Here is a 16,450-nt window from a genome sequence, read left to right as displayed (position 1 = left end):
TTCCCCTGACTGTGTCTGTGAGACTGCATGGTATGATAGAGGAGAGGAGGGAGGGTATGAGGCTGCAGATTCCCCTGACTGTGTCTGTGAGACTGCATGGTATGATAGAGGAGAGGAGGGAGGGTATGAGGCTGCAGATTCCCCTGACTGTGTCTGTGAGACTGCATGGTATGATAGAGGAGAGGAGGGAGGGTATGAGGCTGCAGATTCCCCTGACTGTGTCTGTGAGACTGCATGGTGTGATAGAGGAGAGGAGGGAGGGTATGAGGCTGCAGATTCTCCTGACTGTGTCTGTGAGACTGCATGGTATGATAGAGGAGAGGAGGGAGGGTATGAGGCTGCAGATTCCCCTGACTGTGTCTGTGAGACTGCATGGTATGATAGAGGAGAGGAGGGAGGGTATGAGGCTGCAGATTCCCCTGACTGTGTCTGTGAGACTGCATGGTGTGATAGAGGAGAGGAGGGAGGGTATGAGGCTGCAGATTCTCCTGACTGTGTCTGTGAGACTGCATGGTATGATAGAGGAGAGGAGGGAGGGTATGAGGCTGCGGATTCCCCTGACTGTGTCTGTGAGACTGCATGGTATGATAGAGGAGAGGAGGGAGAGTATGAGGCTGCAGATTCCCCTGACTGTGACTGTGAGACTGCATGGTATGATAGAGGAGAGGAGGGAGGGTATGAGGCTGCAGATTCCCCTGACTGTGTCTGTGAGACTGCATGGTATGATAGAGGAGAGGAGGGAGGGTATGAGGCTGCAGATTCCCCTGACTGTGTCTGTGAGACTGCATGGTATGATAGAGGAGAGGAGGGAGGGTATGAGGCTGCAGATTCCCCTGACTGTGTCTGTGAGACTGCATGGTATGATAGAGGAGAGGAGGGAGGGTATGAGGCTACAGATTCCCCTGACTGTGTCTGTGAGACTGCATGGTGTGATAGAGGAGAGGAGGGAGGGTATGAGGCTACAGATTCTCCTGACTGTGTCTGTGAGACTGCATGGTATGATAGAGGAGAGGAGGGAGGGTAAGAGGCTGCAGATTCCCCTGACTGTGTCTGTGAGACTGCATGGTGTGATAGAGGAGAGGAGGGAGGGTATGAGGCTGCAGATTCTCCTGACTGTGTCTGTGAGACTGCATGGTATGATAGAGGAGAGGAGGGAGGGTATGAGACTGCAGATTCCCCTGACTGTGTCTGTGAGACTGCATGGTATGATAGAGGAGAGGAGGGAGGGTATGAGGCTGCAGATTCCCCTGACTGTGTCTGTGAGACTGCATGGTATGATAGAGGAGAGGAGGGAGGGTATGAGACTGCAGATTCCCCTGACTGTGACTGTGAGACTGCATGGTATGATAGAGGAGAGGAGGGAGGGTATGAGGCTGCAGATGCCCCTGACTGTGTCTGTGAGACTGCATGGTATGATAGAGGAGAGGAGGGAGGGTATGAGGCTGCAGATGCCCCTGACTGTGTCTGTGAGACTGCATGGTGTGATAGAGGAGAGGAGGGAGAGTATGAGGCTGCAGATTCTCCTGACTGTGTCTGTGAGACTGCATGGTATGATAGAGGAGAGGAGGGAGGGTATGAGGCTGCAGATTCCCCTGACTGTGACTGTGAGACTGCATGGTGTGATAGAGGAGAGGAGGGAGAGTATGAGGCTGCAGATTCTCCTGACTGTGTCTGTGAGACTGCATGGTATGATAGAGGAGAGGAGGGAGGGTATGAGACTGCAGATTCCCCTGACTGTGTCTGTGAGACTGCATGGTATGATAGAGGAGAGGAGGGAGGGTATGAGGCTGCAGATTCCCCTGACTGTGTCTGTGAGACTGCATGGTATGATAGAGGAGAGGAGGGAGGGTATGAGGCTGCAGATTCACCTGACTGTGTCTGTGAGACTGCATGGTGTGATAGAGGAGAGGAGGGAGGGTATGAGGCTGCAGATTCCCCTGACTGTGACTGTGAGACTGCATGGTATGATAGGGGAGAGGAGGGAGGGTATGAGGCTGCAGATTCTCCTGACTGTGACTGTGAGACTGCATGGTATGATAGAGGAGAGGAGGGAGAGTATGAGGCTGCAGATTCTCCTGACTGTGACTGTGAGACTGCATGGTATGATAGAGGAGAGGAGGGAGAGTATGAGGCTGCAGATTCTCCTGACTGTGTCTGTGAGACTGCATGGTGTGATAGAGGAGAGGAGGGAGGGTATGAGGCTGCAGATTCTCCTGACTGTGACTGTGAGACTGCATGGTATGATAGAGGAGAGGAGGGAGGGTATGAGGCTGCAGATTCCCCTGACTGTGTCTGTGAGACTGCATGGTATGATAGAGGAGAGGAGGGAGAGTATGAGGCTGCAGATTCTCCTGACTGTGTCTGTGAGACTGCATGGTGTGATAGAGGAGAGGAGGGAGGGTATGAGGCTGCAGATTCTCCTGACTGTGTCTGTGAGACTGCATGGTATGATAGAGGAGAGGAGGGAGGGTATGAGGCTGCAGATTCCCCTGACTATGTCTGTGAGACTGCATGGTATGATAGAGGAGAGGAGGGAGGGTATGAGGCTGCAGATTCTCCTGACTGTGTCTGTGAGACTGCATGGTGTGATAGAGGAGAGGAGGGAGGGTATGAGGCTGCAGATTCCCCTGACTGTGACTGTGAGACTGCATGGTATGATAGAGGAGAGGAGGGAGGGTATGAGGCTGCAGATTCTCCTGACTGTGTCTGTGAGACTGCATGGTATGATAGAGGAGAGGAGGGAGAGTATGAGGCTGCAGATTCCCCTGACTGTGTCTGTGAGACTGCATGGTATGATAGAGGAGAGGAGGGAGGGTATGAGGCTGCAGATTCTCCTGACTGTGTCTGTGAGACTGCATGGTATGATAGAGGAGAGGAGGGAGGGTATGAGGCTGCAGATTCCCCTGACTATGTCTGTGAGACTGCATGGTATGATAGAGGAGAGGAGGGAGGGTATGAGGCTGCAGATTCTCCTGACTGTGTCTGTGAGACTGCATGGTGTGATAGAGGAGAGGAGGGAGGGTATGAGGCTGCAGATTCCCCTGACTGTGACTGTGAGACTGCATGGTATGATAGAGGAGAGGAGGGAGGGTATGAGGCTGCAGATTCCCCTGACTGTGTCTGTGAGACTGCATGGTGTGATAGAGGAGAGGAGGGAGGGTATGAGGCTGCAGATTCTCCTGACTGTGTCTGTGAGACTGCATGGTATGATAGAGGAGAGGAGGGAGGGTATGAGGCTGCAGATTCCCCTGACTATGTCTGTGAGACTGCATGGTATGATAGAGGAGAGGAGGGAGGGTATGAGGCTGCAGATTCTCCTGACTGTGTCTGTGAGACTGCATGGTGTGATAGAGGAGAGGAGGGAGGGTATGAGGCTGCAGATTCCCCTGACTGTGACTGTGAGACTGCATGGTATGATAGAGGAGAGGAGGGAGGGTATGAGGCTGCAGATTCCCCTGACTGTGACTGTGAGACTGCATGGTATGATAGAGGAGAGGAGGGAGGGTATGAGGCTGCAGATTCCCCTGACTGTGACTGTGAGACTGCATGGTATGATAGAGGAGAGGAGGGAGGGTATGAGGCTGCAGATTCTCCTGACTGTGTCTGTGAGACTGCATGGTGTGATAGAGGAGAGGAGGGAGAGTATGAGGCTGCAGATTCTCCTGACTGTGTCTGTGAGACTGCATGGTGTGATAGAGGAGAGGAGGGAGGGTATGAGGCTGCAGATTCTCCTGACTGTGTCTGTGAGACTGCATGGTATGATAGAGGAGAGGAGGGAGGGTATGAGGCTGCAGATTCCCCTGACTGTGACTGTGAGACTGCATGGTATCATAGAGGAGAGGAGGGAGGGTATGAGGCTGCAGATTCCCCTGACTGTGTCTGTGAGACTGCATGGTATGATAGAGGAGAGGAGGGAGGGTATGAGGCTGCAGATTCTCCTGACTGTGTCTGTGAGACTGCATGGTATGATAGAGGAGAGGAGGGAGAGTATGAGGCTGCAGATTCTCCTGACTGTGTCTGTGAGACTGCATGGTATGATAGAGGAGAGGAGGGAGAGTATGAGGCTGCAGATTCTCCTGACTGTGTCTGTGAGACTGCATGGTATGATAGAGGAGAGGAGGGAGGGTATGAGGCTGCAGATTCCCCTGACTGTGTCTGTGAGACTGCATGGTATGATAGAGGAGAGGAGGGAGAGTATGAGGCTGCAGATTCTCCTGACTGTGTCTGTGAGACTGCATGGTGTGATAGAGGAGAGGAGGGAGGGTATGAGGCTGCAGATTCTCCTGACTGTGTCTGTGAGACTGCATGGTATGATAGAGGAGAGGAGGGAGGGTATGAGGCTGCAGATTCCCCTGACTGTGTCTGTGAGACTGCATGGTATGATAGAGGAGAGGAGGGAGGGTATGAGGCTGCAGATTCTCCTGACTGTGTCTGTGAGACTGCATGGTATGATAGAGGAGAGGAGGGAGGGTATGAGACTGCAGATTCCCCTGACTGTGTCTGTGAGACTGCATGGTATGATAGAGGAGAGGAGGGAGGGTATGAGGCTGCAGATTCCCCTGACTGTGTCTGTGAGACTGCATGGTGTGATAGAGGAGAGGAGGGAGAGTATGAGGCTGCAGATTCCCCTGACTGTGACTGTGAGACTGCATGGTATGATAGAGGAGAGGAGGGAGGGTATGAGGCTGCAGATTCCCCTGACTGTGTCTGTGAGACTGCATGGTATGATAGAGGAGAGGAGGGAGGGTATGAGGCTGCAGATTCTCCTGACTGTGTCTGTGAGACTGCATGGTATGATAGAGGAGAGGAGGGAGGGTATGAGACTGCAGATTCCCCTGACTGTGTCTGTGAGACTGCATGGTATGATAGAGGAGAGGAGGGAGGGTATGAGGCTGCAGATTCCCCTGACTGTGTCTGTGAGACTGCATGGTGTGATAGAGGAGAGGAGGGAGAGTATGAGGCTGCAGATTCCCCTGACTGTGACTGTGAGACTGCATGGTATGATAGAGGAGAGGAGGGAGGGTATGAGACTGCAGATTCCCCTGACTGTGTCTGTGAGACTGCATGGTGTGATAGAGGAGAGGAGGGAGGGTATGAGGCTGCTGATTCCCCTGACTGTGTCTGTGAGACTGCATGGTATGATAGAGGAGAGGAGGGAGGGTATGAGGCTGCAGATTCCCCTGACTGTGTCTGTGAGACTGCACGGTATGATAGAGGAGAGGAGGGAGGGTATGAGACTGCAGATTCTCCTGACTGTGTCTGTGAGACTGCACGGTATGATAGAGGAGAGGAGGGAGGGTATGAGACTGCAGATTCTCCTGACTGTGTCTGTGAGACTGCACGGTATGATAGAGGAGAGGAGGGAGGGTATGAGACTGCAGATTCTCCTGACTGTGTCTGTGAGACTGCACGGTATGATAGAGGAGAGGAGGGAGGGTATGAGACTGCAGATTCTCCTGACTGTGACTGTGAGACTGCATGGTGTGATAGAGGATAGGAGGGAGGGTATGAGGCTGCAGATTCCCCTGACTGTGTCTGTGAGACTGCACGGTATGATAGAGGAGAGGAGGGAGGGTATGAGGCTGCAGATTCCCCTGACTGTGTCTGTGAGACTGCACGGTATGATAGAGGAGAGGAGGGAGGGTATGAGGCTGCAGATTCTCCTGACTATGACTGTGAGACTGCATGGTGTGATAGAGGAGAGGAGGGAGGGTATGAGGCTACAGATTCCCCTGACTATGACTGTGAGACTGCATGGTGTGATAGAGGAGAGGAGGGAGGGTATGAGGCTGCAGATTCCCCTGACTGTGTCTGTGAGACTGCATGGTATGATAGAGGAGAGGAGGGAGGGTATGAGGCTGCAGATTCCCCTGACTGTGTCTGTGAGACTGCATGGTGTGATAGAGGAGAGGAGGGAGAGTATGAGGCTGCAGATTCTCCTGACTGTGTCTGTGAGACTGCATGGTGTGATAGAGGAGAGGAGGGAGGGTATGAGGCTGCAGATTCTCCTGACTGTGACTGTGAGACTGCATGGTATGATAGAGGAGAGGAGGGAGGGTATGAGGCTGCAGATTTCCCTGACTGTGTCTGTGAGACTGCATGGTATGATAGACGAGAGGAGGGAGGGTATGAGGCTGCAGATTCTCCTGACTGTGACTGTGAGACTGCATGGTATGATAGAGGAGAGGAGGGAGGGTATGAGGCTGCAGATTTCCCTGACTGTGTCTGTGAGACTGCATGGTATGATAGACGAGAGGAGGGAGGGTATGAGGCTGCAGATTCTCCTGACTGTGACTGTGAGACTGCATGGTATGATAGAGGAGAGGAGGGAGGGTATAAGGCTGCAGATTCCCCTGACTGTGTCTGTGAGACTGCATGGTATGATAGACGAGAGGAGGGAGGGTATGAGGCTGCAGATTCTCCTGACTGTGACTGTGAGACTGCATGGTATGATAGAGGAGAGGAGGGAGGGTATGAGGCTGCAGATTCCCCTGACTGTGACTGTGAGACTGCATGGTATGATAGAGGAGAGGAGGGAGGGTATGAGGCTGCAGATTCTCCTGACTGTGTCTGTGAGACTGCATGGTATGATAGAGGAGAGGAGGGAGAGTATGAGGCTGCAGATTCCCCTGACTGTGTCTGTGAGACTGCATGGTATGATAGAGGAGAGCAGGGAGGGTATGAGACTGCAGATTCTCCTGACTGTGTCTGTGAGACTGCATGGTATGATAGAGGAGAGGAGGGAGGGTATGAGGCTGCAGATTCCCCTGACTGTGACTGTGAGACTGCATGGTATGATAGAGGAGAGGAGGGACGGTATGAGGCTGCAGATTCCCCTGACTATGACTGTGAGACTGCATGGTGTGATAGAGGAGAGGAGGGAGGGTATGAGGCTGCAGATTCCCCTGACTGTGACTGTGAGACTGCATGGTATGATAGAGGAGAGGAGGGAGGGTATGAGGCTGCAGATTCCCCTGACTGTGACTGTGAGACTGCATGGTATGATAGAGGAGAGGAGGGAGGGTATGAGGCTGCAGATTCTCCTGACTGTGTCTGTGAGACTGCATGGTATGATAGAGGAGAGGAGGGAGGGTATGAGGCTGCAGATTCCCCTGACTGTGACTGTGAGACTGCATGGTATGATAGAGGAGAGGAGGGACGGTATGAGGCTGCAGATTCCCCTGACTATGACTGTGAGACTGCATGGTATGATAGAGGAGAGGAGGGAGGGAATGAGGCTGCAGATTCCCCTGACTGTGTCTGTGAGACTGCATGGTGTGATAGAGGAGAGGAGGGAGGGTATGAGGCTGCAGATTCCCCTGACTGTGTCTGTGAGACTGCACGGTATGATAGAGGAGAGGAGGGAGGGTATGGGGCTGCAGATTCCCCTGACTGTGTCTGTGAGACTGCACGGTATGATAGAGGAGAGGAGGGAGGGTATGGGGCTGCAGATTCCCCTGACTGTGTCTGTGAGACTGCACGGTATGATAGAGGAGAGGAGGGAGGGTATGAGGCTGCAGATTCCCCTGACTGTGTCTGTGAGACTGCATGGTATGATAGAGGAGAGGAGGGAGGGTATGAGGCTGCAGATTTCCCTGACTGTGTCTGTGAGACTGCATGGTATGGTAGACGAGAGGAGGGAGGGTATGAGGCTGCAGATTCTCCTGACTGTGACTGTGAGACTGCATGGTATGATAGAGGAGAGGAGGGAGGGTATGAGGCTGCAGATTCCCCTGACTGTGTCTGTGAGACTGCATGGTATGATAGACGAGAGGAGGGAGGGTATGAGGCTGCAGATTCTCCTGACTGTGACTGTGAGACTGCATGGTATGATAGAGGAGAGGAGGGAGGGTATGAGGCTGCAGATTCCCCTGACTGTGACTGTGAGACTGCATGGTATGATAGAGGAGAGGAGGGAGGGTATGAGGCTGCAGATTCTCCTGACTGTGTCTGTGAGACTGCATGGTATGATAGAGGAGAGGAGGGAGGGTATGAGGCTGCAGATTCCCCTGACTGTGACTGTGAGACTGCATGGTATGATAGAGGAGAGGAGGGAGGGTATGAGGCTGCAGATTCTCCTGACTGTGTCTGTGAGACTGCATGGTATGATAGAGGAGAGGAGGGAGAGTATGAGGCTGCAGATTCCCCTGACTGTGTCTGTGAGACTGCATGGTATGATAGAGGAGAGGAGGGAGGGTATGAGGCTGCAGATTCCCCTGACTGTGACTGTGAGACTGCATGGTATGATAGAGGAGAGGAGGGACGGTATGAGGCTGCAGATTCCCCTGACTATGACTGTGAGACTGCATGGTGTGATAGAGGAGAGGAGGGAGGGTATGAGGCTGCAGATTCCCCTGACTGTGACTGTGAGACTGCATGGTATGATAGAGGAGAGGAGGGAGGGTATGAGGCTGCAGATTCCCCTGACTGTGACTGTGAGACTGCATGGTATGATAGAGGAGAGGAGGGAGGGTATGAGGCTGCAGATTCTCCTGACTGTGTCTGTGAGACTGCATGGTATGATAGAGGAGAGGAGGGAGGGTATGAGGCTGCAGATTCCCCTGACTGTGACTGTGAGACTGCATGGTATGATAGAGGAGAGGAGGGACGGTATGAGGCTGCAGATTCCCCTGACTATGACTGTGAGACTGCATGGTATGATAGAGGAGAGGAGGGAGGGAATGAGGCTGCAGATTCCCCTGACTGTGTCTGTGAGACTGCATGGTGTGATAGAGGAGAGGAGGGAGGGTATGAGGCTGCAGATTCCCCTGACTGTGTCTGTGAGACTGCATGGTATGATAGAGGAGAGGAGGGAGGGTATGAGGCTGCAGATTCCCCTGACTGTGACTGTGAGACTGCATGGTATGATAGGGGAGAGGAGGGAGGGTATGAGGCTGCAGATTCCCCTGACTGTGACTGTGAGACTGCATGGTATGATAGAGGAGAGGAGGGAGGGTATGAGGCTGCTGATTCCCCTGACTGTGTCTGTGAGACTGCATGGTATGATAGAGGAGAGGAGGGAGGGTATGAGGCTGCTGATTCCCCTGACTGTGTCTGTGAGACTGCATGGTATGATAGAGGAGAGGAGGGAGGATATGAGGCTGCTGATTCCCCTGACTGTGTCTGTGAGACTGCATGGTATGATAGAGGAGAGGAGGGAGGGTATGAGGCTGCAGATTCCCTTGACTGTGTCTGTGAGACTGCATGGTATGATAGAGGAGAGGAGGGAGGGTATGAGGCTGCAGATTCCCCTGACTGTGACTGTGAGACTGCATGGTATGATAGAGGAGAGGAGGGAGAGTATGAGGCTGCAGATTCCCCTGACTATGACTGTGAGACTGCACGGTATGATAGAGGAGAGGAGGGAGGGTATGAGGCTGCAGATTCCCCTGACTGTGACTGTGAGACTGCATGGTATGATACAGGAGAGGAGGGAGGGTATGAGGCTGCAGATTCATTTGACTGTGTCTGTGAGACTGCATGGTATGATAGAGGAGAGGAGGGAGGATATGAGGCTGCAGATTCCCCTGACTGTGACTGTGAGACTGCATGGTATGATAGAGGAGAGGAGGGAGGGTATGAGGCTGCAGATTCCCTTGACTGTGTCTGTGAGACTGCATGGTATGATAGAGGAGAGGAGGGAGGGTATGAGGCTGCAGATTCCCTTGACTGTGTCTGTGAGACTGCATGGTATGATAGAGGAGAGGAGGGAGGGTATGAGGCTGCAGATTCCCCTGACTGTGTCTGTGAGACTGCATGGTATGATAGAGGAGAGGAGCGAGAGTATGGGGCTACAGATTCCCCTGACTGTGACTGTGAGACTGCATGGTATGATAGAGGAGAGCAGGGAGGGTATGAGGCTGCAGATTCCCTTGACTGTGTCTGTGAGACTGCATGGTATGATAGAGGAGAGGAGGGAGGGTATGAGGCTGCAGATTCCCTTGACTGTGTCTGTGAGACTGCATGGTATGATAGAGGAGAGGAGGGAGGGTATGAGGCTGCAGATTCCCCTGACTGTGTCTGTGAGACTGCATGGTATGATAGAGGAGAGCAGGGAGGGTATGAGGCTGCAGATTCCCCTGACTGTGTCTGTGAGACTGCATGGTATGATAGAGGAGAGGAGGGAGAGTATGAGGCTGCAGATTCCCCTGACTGTGTCTGTGAGACTGCATGGTATGATAGAGGAGAGGAGGGAGGGTATGAGGCTGCAGATTCCCCTGACTGTGTCTGTGAGACTGCATGGTATGATAGAGGAGAGGAGGGAGGGTATGAGGCTGCAGATTCCCCTGACTGTGTCTGTGAGACTGCATGGTATGATAGAGGAGAGTAGGGAGAGTATGAGGCTGCAGATTCCCCTGACTGTGTCTGTGAGACTGCATGGTATGATAGAGGAGAGGAGGGAGAGTATGAGGCTGCAGATTCCCCTGACTGTGTCTGTGAGACTGCATGGTATGATAGAGGAGAGGAGGGATGGTATGAGGCTGCAGATTCCCCTGACTGTGACTGTGAGACTGCATGGTATGATAGAGGAGAGGAGGGAGGGTATGAGGCTGCAGATTCCCCTGACTGTGACTGTGAGACTGCATGGTATGATAGAGGAGAGGAGGGAGAGTATGAGGCTGCAGATTCCCCTGACTGTGTCTGTGAGACTGCATGGTATGATAGAGGAGAGGAGGGATGGTATGAGGCTGCAGATTCCCCTGACTGTGTCTGTGAGACTGCATGGTATGATAGAGGAGAGGAGGGAGGGTATGAGGCTGCAGATTCCCCTGACTGTGTCTGTGAGACTGCATGGTATGATAGAGGAGAGGAGGGAGGGTATGAGGCTGCAGATTCCCCTGACTGTGACTGTGAGACTGCATGGTATGATAGAGGAGAGGAGGGAGAGTATGAGGCTGCAGATTCCCCTGACTGTGTCTGTGAGACTGCATGGTATGATAGAGGAGAGGAGGGAGGGTATGAGGCTGCAGATTCCCCTGACTGTGTCTGTGAGACTGCATGGTATGATAGAGGAGAGGAGGGAGAGTATGAGGCTGCAGATTCCCCTGACTGTGACTGTGAGACTGCATGGTATGATAGAGGAGAGGAGGGACGGTATGAGGCTGCAGATTCCCCTGACTGTGACTGTGAGACTGCATGGTATGATAGAGGAGAGGAGGGAGGGTATGAGGCTGCAGATTCCCCTGACTGTGTCTGTGAGACTGCATGGTATGATAGAGGAGAGGAGGGAGGGTATGAGGCTGCAGATTCCCCTGACTGTGTCTGTGAGACTGCATGGTATGATAGAGGAGAGGAGGGAGAGTATGAGGCTGCAGATTCCCCTGACTGTGTCTGTGAGACTGCATGGTATGATAGAGGAGAGGAGGGAGGGTATGAGCCTGCAGATTCCCCTGACTGTGACTGTGAGACTGCATGGTATGATAGAGGAGAGGAGGGAGAGTATGAGGCTGCAGATTCCCCTGACTGTGTCTGTGAGACTGCATGGTATGATAGAGGAGAGGAGGGAGGGTATGAGGCTGCAGATTCCCCTGACTGTGTCTGTGAGACTGCATGGTATGATAGAGGAGAGGAGGGAGGGTATGAGGCTGAAGATTCCCCTGACTAGGACTGTGAGACTGCATGGTATGATAGAGGAGAGGAGGGAGGGTATGAGGCTGCAGATTCCCCTGACTGTGTCTGTGAGACTGCATGGTATGATAGAGGAGAGGAGGGAGAGTATGAGGCTGCAGATTCCCCTGACTGTGTCTGTGAGACTGCATGGTATGATAGAGGAGAGGAGGGAGGGTATGAGGCTGAAGATTCCCCTGACTATGACTGTGAGACTGCATGGTATGATAGAGGAGAGGAGGGAGGGTATGAGGCTGCAGATTCCCCTGACTGTGTCTGTGAGACTGCATGGTATGATAGAGGAGAGGAGGGAGGGTATGAGGCTGCAGATTCCCCTGACTGTGTCTGTGAGACTGCATGGTATGATAGAGGAGAGGAGGGAGAGTATGAGGCTGCAGATTCCCCTGACTGTGTCTGTGAGACTGCATGGTATGATAGAGGAGAGGAGGGAGGGTATGAGGCTGCAGATTCCCCTGACTGTGTCTGTGAGACTGCATGGTATGATAGAGGAGAGGAGGGAGGGTATGAGGCTGCAGATTCTCCTGACTGTGTCTGTGAGACTGCATGGTGTGATAGAGGAGAGGAGGGAGGGTATGAGGCTGCAGATTCTCCTGACTGTGTCTGTGAGACTGCATGGTGTGATAGAGGAGAGGAGGGAGGGAATGAGGCTGCAGATTCCCCTGACTGTGTCTGTGAGACTGCATGGTATGATAGAGGAGAGCAGGGAGGGTATGAGGCTGCAGATTCCCCTGACTGTGTCTGTGAGACTGCATGGTGTGATAGAGGAGAGGAGGGAGGGTATGAGGCTGCAGATTCCCCTGACTGTGACTGTGAGACTGCATGGTATGATAGAGGAGAGGAGGGAGGGTATGAGGCTGCAGATTCCCCTGACTGTGACTGTGAGACTGCATGGTATGATAGAGGAGAGGAGGGAGGGTATGAGGCTGCAGATTCCCCTGACTGTGTCTGTGAGACTGCATGGTGTGATAGAGGAGAGGAGGGAGGGTATGAGGCTGCAGATTCCCCTGACTGTGTCTGTGAGACTGCATGGTATGATAGAGGAGAGGAGGGAGGGTATGAGGCTGCAGATTCCCCTGACTGTGACTGTGAGACTGCATGGTATGATAGAGGAGAGGAGGGAGGGTATGAGGCTGCAGATTCCCCTGACTGTGTCTGTGAGACTGCATGGTATGATAGAGGAGAGGAGGGAGGGTATGAGGCTGCAGATTCCCCTGACTGTGTCTGTGAGACTGCATGGTGTGATAGAGGAGAGGAGGGAGGGTATGAGGCTGCAGATTCTCCTGACTGTGTCTGTGAGACTGCATGGTATGATAGAGGAGAGGAGGGAGGGTATGAGGCTGCAGATTCCCCTGACTGTGTCTGTGAGACTGCATGGTATGATAGAGGAGAGGAGGGAGGGTATGAGGCTGCAGATTCCCCTGACTGTGTCTGTGAGACTGCATGGTGTGATAGAGGAGAGGAGGGAGGGTATGAGGCTGCAGATTCCCCTGACTGTGTCTGTGAGACTGCATGGTGTGATAGAGGAGAGGAGGGAGGGTATGAGGCTGCAGATTCTCCTGACTGTGTCTGTGAGACTGCATGGTATGATAGAGGAGAGGAGGGAAGGTATGAGGCTGCGGATTCCCCTGACTGTGTCTGTGAGACTGCATGGTATGATAGAGGAGAGGAGGGAGGGAATGAGGCTGCAGATTCCCCTGACTGTGTCTGTGAGACTGCATGGTATGATAGAGGAGAGGAGGGAGGGTATGAGGCTGCAGATTCTCCTGACTGTGTCTGTGAGACTGCATGGTATGATAGAGGAGAGGAGGGAGGGTATGAGGCTGCAGATTCCCCTGACTGTGTCTGTGAGACTGCATGGTATGATAGAGGAGAGGAGGGAGGGTATGAGGCTGCAGATTCCCCTGACTGTGTCTGTGAGACTGCATGGTATGATAGAGGAGAGGAGGGAGGGTATGAGGCTGCAGATTCTCCTGACTGTGTCTGTGAGACTGCATGGTATGATAGAGGAGAGGAGGGAGGGTATGAGGCTGCAGATTCCCCTGACTGTGTCTGTGAGACTGCATGGTATGATAGAGGAGAGGAGGGAGGGTATGAGGCTGCAGATTCCCCTGACTGTGTCTGTGAGACTGCATGGTATGATAGAGGAGAGGAGGGAGGGTATGAGGCTACAGATTCCCCTGACTGTGTCTGTGAGACTGCATGGTGTGATAGAGGAGAGGAGGGAGGGTATGAGGCTGCAGATTCCCCTGACTGTGTCTGTGAGACTGCATGGTATGATAGAGGAGAGGAGGGAGGGTATGAGGCTACAGATTCTCCTGACTGTGTCTGTGAGACTGCATGGTATGATAGAGGAGAGGAGGGAGAGTATGAGGCTGCAGATTCCCCTGACTGTGTCTGTGAGACTGCATGGTATGATAGAGGAGAGGAGGGAGGGTATGAGGCTGCAGATTCCCCTGACTGTGACTGTGAGACTGCATGGTATGATAGAGGAGAGGAGGGAGGGTATGAGGCTACAGATTCCCCTGTGTCTGTGAGACTGCATGGTGTGATAGAGGAGAGGAGGGAGGGTATGAGGCTGCAGATTCCCCTGACTGTGTCTGTGAGACTGCATGGTATGATAGAGGAGAGGAGGGAGGGTATGAGGCTGCAGATTCCCCTGACTGTGTCTGTGAGACTGCATGGTATGATAGAGGAGAGGAGGGAGGGTATGAGGCTGCAGATTCCCCTGACTGTGTCTGTGAGACTGCATGGTATGATAGAGGAGAGGAGGGAGGGTATGAGGCTGCAGATGCCCCTGACTGTGTCTGTGAGACTGCATGGTATGATAGAGGAGAGGAGGGAGGGTATGAGGCTGCAGATTCCCCTGACTGTGTCTGTGAGACTGCATGGTATGATAGAGGAGAGGAGGGAGGGTATGAGGCTGCAGATTCTCCTGACTGTGTCTGTGAGACTGCATGGTATGATAGAGGAGAGGAGGGAGGGTATGAGGCTGCAGATTCCCCTGACTGTGTCTGTGAGACTGCATGGTGTGATAGAGGAGAGGAGGGAGGGTATGAGGCTGCAGATTCCCCTGACTGTGACTGTGAGACTGCATGGTATGATAGAGGAGAGGAGGGAGGGTATGAGGCTGCAGATTCTCCTGACTGTGTCTGTGAGACTGCATGGTATGATAGAGGAGAGGAGGGAGGGTATGAGACTGCAGATTCCCCTGACTGTGTCTGTGAGACTGCATGGTATGATAGAGGAGAGGAGGGAGGGTATGAGGCTGCAGATTCCCCTGACTGTGTCTGTGAGACTGCATGGTATGATAGAGGAGAGGAGGGAGGGTATGAGGCTGCAGATGCCCCTGACTGTGTCTGTGAGACTGCATGGTGTGATAGAGGAGAGGAGGGAGAGTATGAGGCTGCAGATTCTCCTGACTGTGTCTGTGAGACTGCATGGTATGATAGAGGAGAGGAGGGAGGGTATGAGGCTGCAGATTCCCCTGACTGTGACTGTGAGACTGCATGGTGTGATAGAGGAGAGGAGGGAGAGTATGAGGCTGCAGATTCTCCTGACTGTGTCTGTGAGACTGCATGGTATGATAGAGGAGAGGAGGGAGGGTATGAGACTGCAGATTCCCCTGACTGTGTCTGTGAGACTGCATGGTATGATAGAGGAGAGGAGGGAGGGTATGAGGCTGCAGATTCCCCTGACTGTGTCTGTGAGACTGCATGGTATGATAGAGGAGAGGAGGGAGGGTATGAGGCTGCAGATGCCCCTGACTGTGTCTGTGAGACTGCATGGTGTGATAGAGGAGAGGAGGGAGAGTATGAGGCTGCAGATTCTCCTGACTGTGTCTGTGAGACTGCATGGTATGATAGAGGAGAGGAGGGAGGGTATGAGGCTGCAGATTCCCCTGACTGTGTCTGTGAGACTGCATGGTATGATAGAGGAGAGGAGGGAGGGTATGAGGCTGCAGATTCTCCTGACTGTGTCTGTGAGACTGCATGGTGTGATAGAGGAGAGGAGGGAGGGTATGAGGCTGCAGATTCCCCTGACTGTGACTGTGAGACTGCATGGTATGATAGGGGAGAGGAGGGAGGGTATGAGGCTGCAGATTCTCCTGACTGTGACTGTGAGACTGCACGGTATGATAGAGGAGAGGAGGGAGGGTATGAGGCTGCAGATTCCCCTGACTGTGACTGTGAGACTGCATGGTATGATAGAGGAGAGGAGGGAGGGTATGAGGCTGCAGATTCTCCTGACTGTGTCTGTGAGACTGCATGGTATGATAGAGGAGAGGAGGGAGAGTATGAGGCTGCAGATTCTCCTGACTGTGTCTGTGAGACTGCATGGTATGATAGAGGAGAGGAGGGAGGGTATGAGGCTGCAGATTCCCCTGACTATGTCTGTGAGACTGCATGGTATGATAGAGGAGAGGAGGGAGGGTATGAGGCTGCAGATTCTCCTGACTGTGTCTGTGAGACTGCATGGTGTGATAGAGGAGAGGAGAGAGGGTATGAGGCTGCAGATTCCCCTGACTGTGACTGTGAGACTGCATGGTATGATAGAGGAGAGGAGGGAGGGTATGAGGCTGCAGATTCTCCTGACTGTGTCTGTGAGACTGCATGGTATGATAGAGGAGAGGAGGGAGAGTATGAGGCTGCAGATTCCCCTGACTGTGTCTGTGAGACTGCATGGTGTGATAGAGGAGAGGAGGGAGGGTATGAGGCTGCAGATTCTCCTGACTGTGTCTGTGAGACTGCATGGTATGATAGAGGAGAGGAGGGAGGGTATGAGGCTGCAGATTCCCCTGACTATGTCTGTGAGACTGCATGGT

Source organism: Phyllobates terribilis, unplaced genomic scaffold, assembly GCF_046119375.1.
Source record: "Phyllobates terribilis strain yellow unplaced genomic scaffold, ASM4611937v1 Scaffold_5__5_contigs__length_657084704, whole genome shotgun sequence".
Classification (NCBI taxonomy): Eukaryota; Metazoa; Chordata; class Amphibia; order Anura; family Dendrobatidae; genus Phyllobates; species Phyllobates terribilis.
This window is presented reverse-complemented; position numbering follows the sequence as displayed.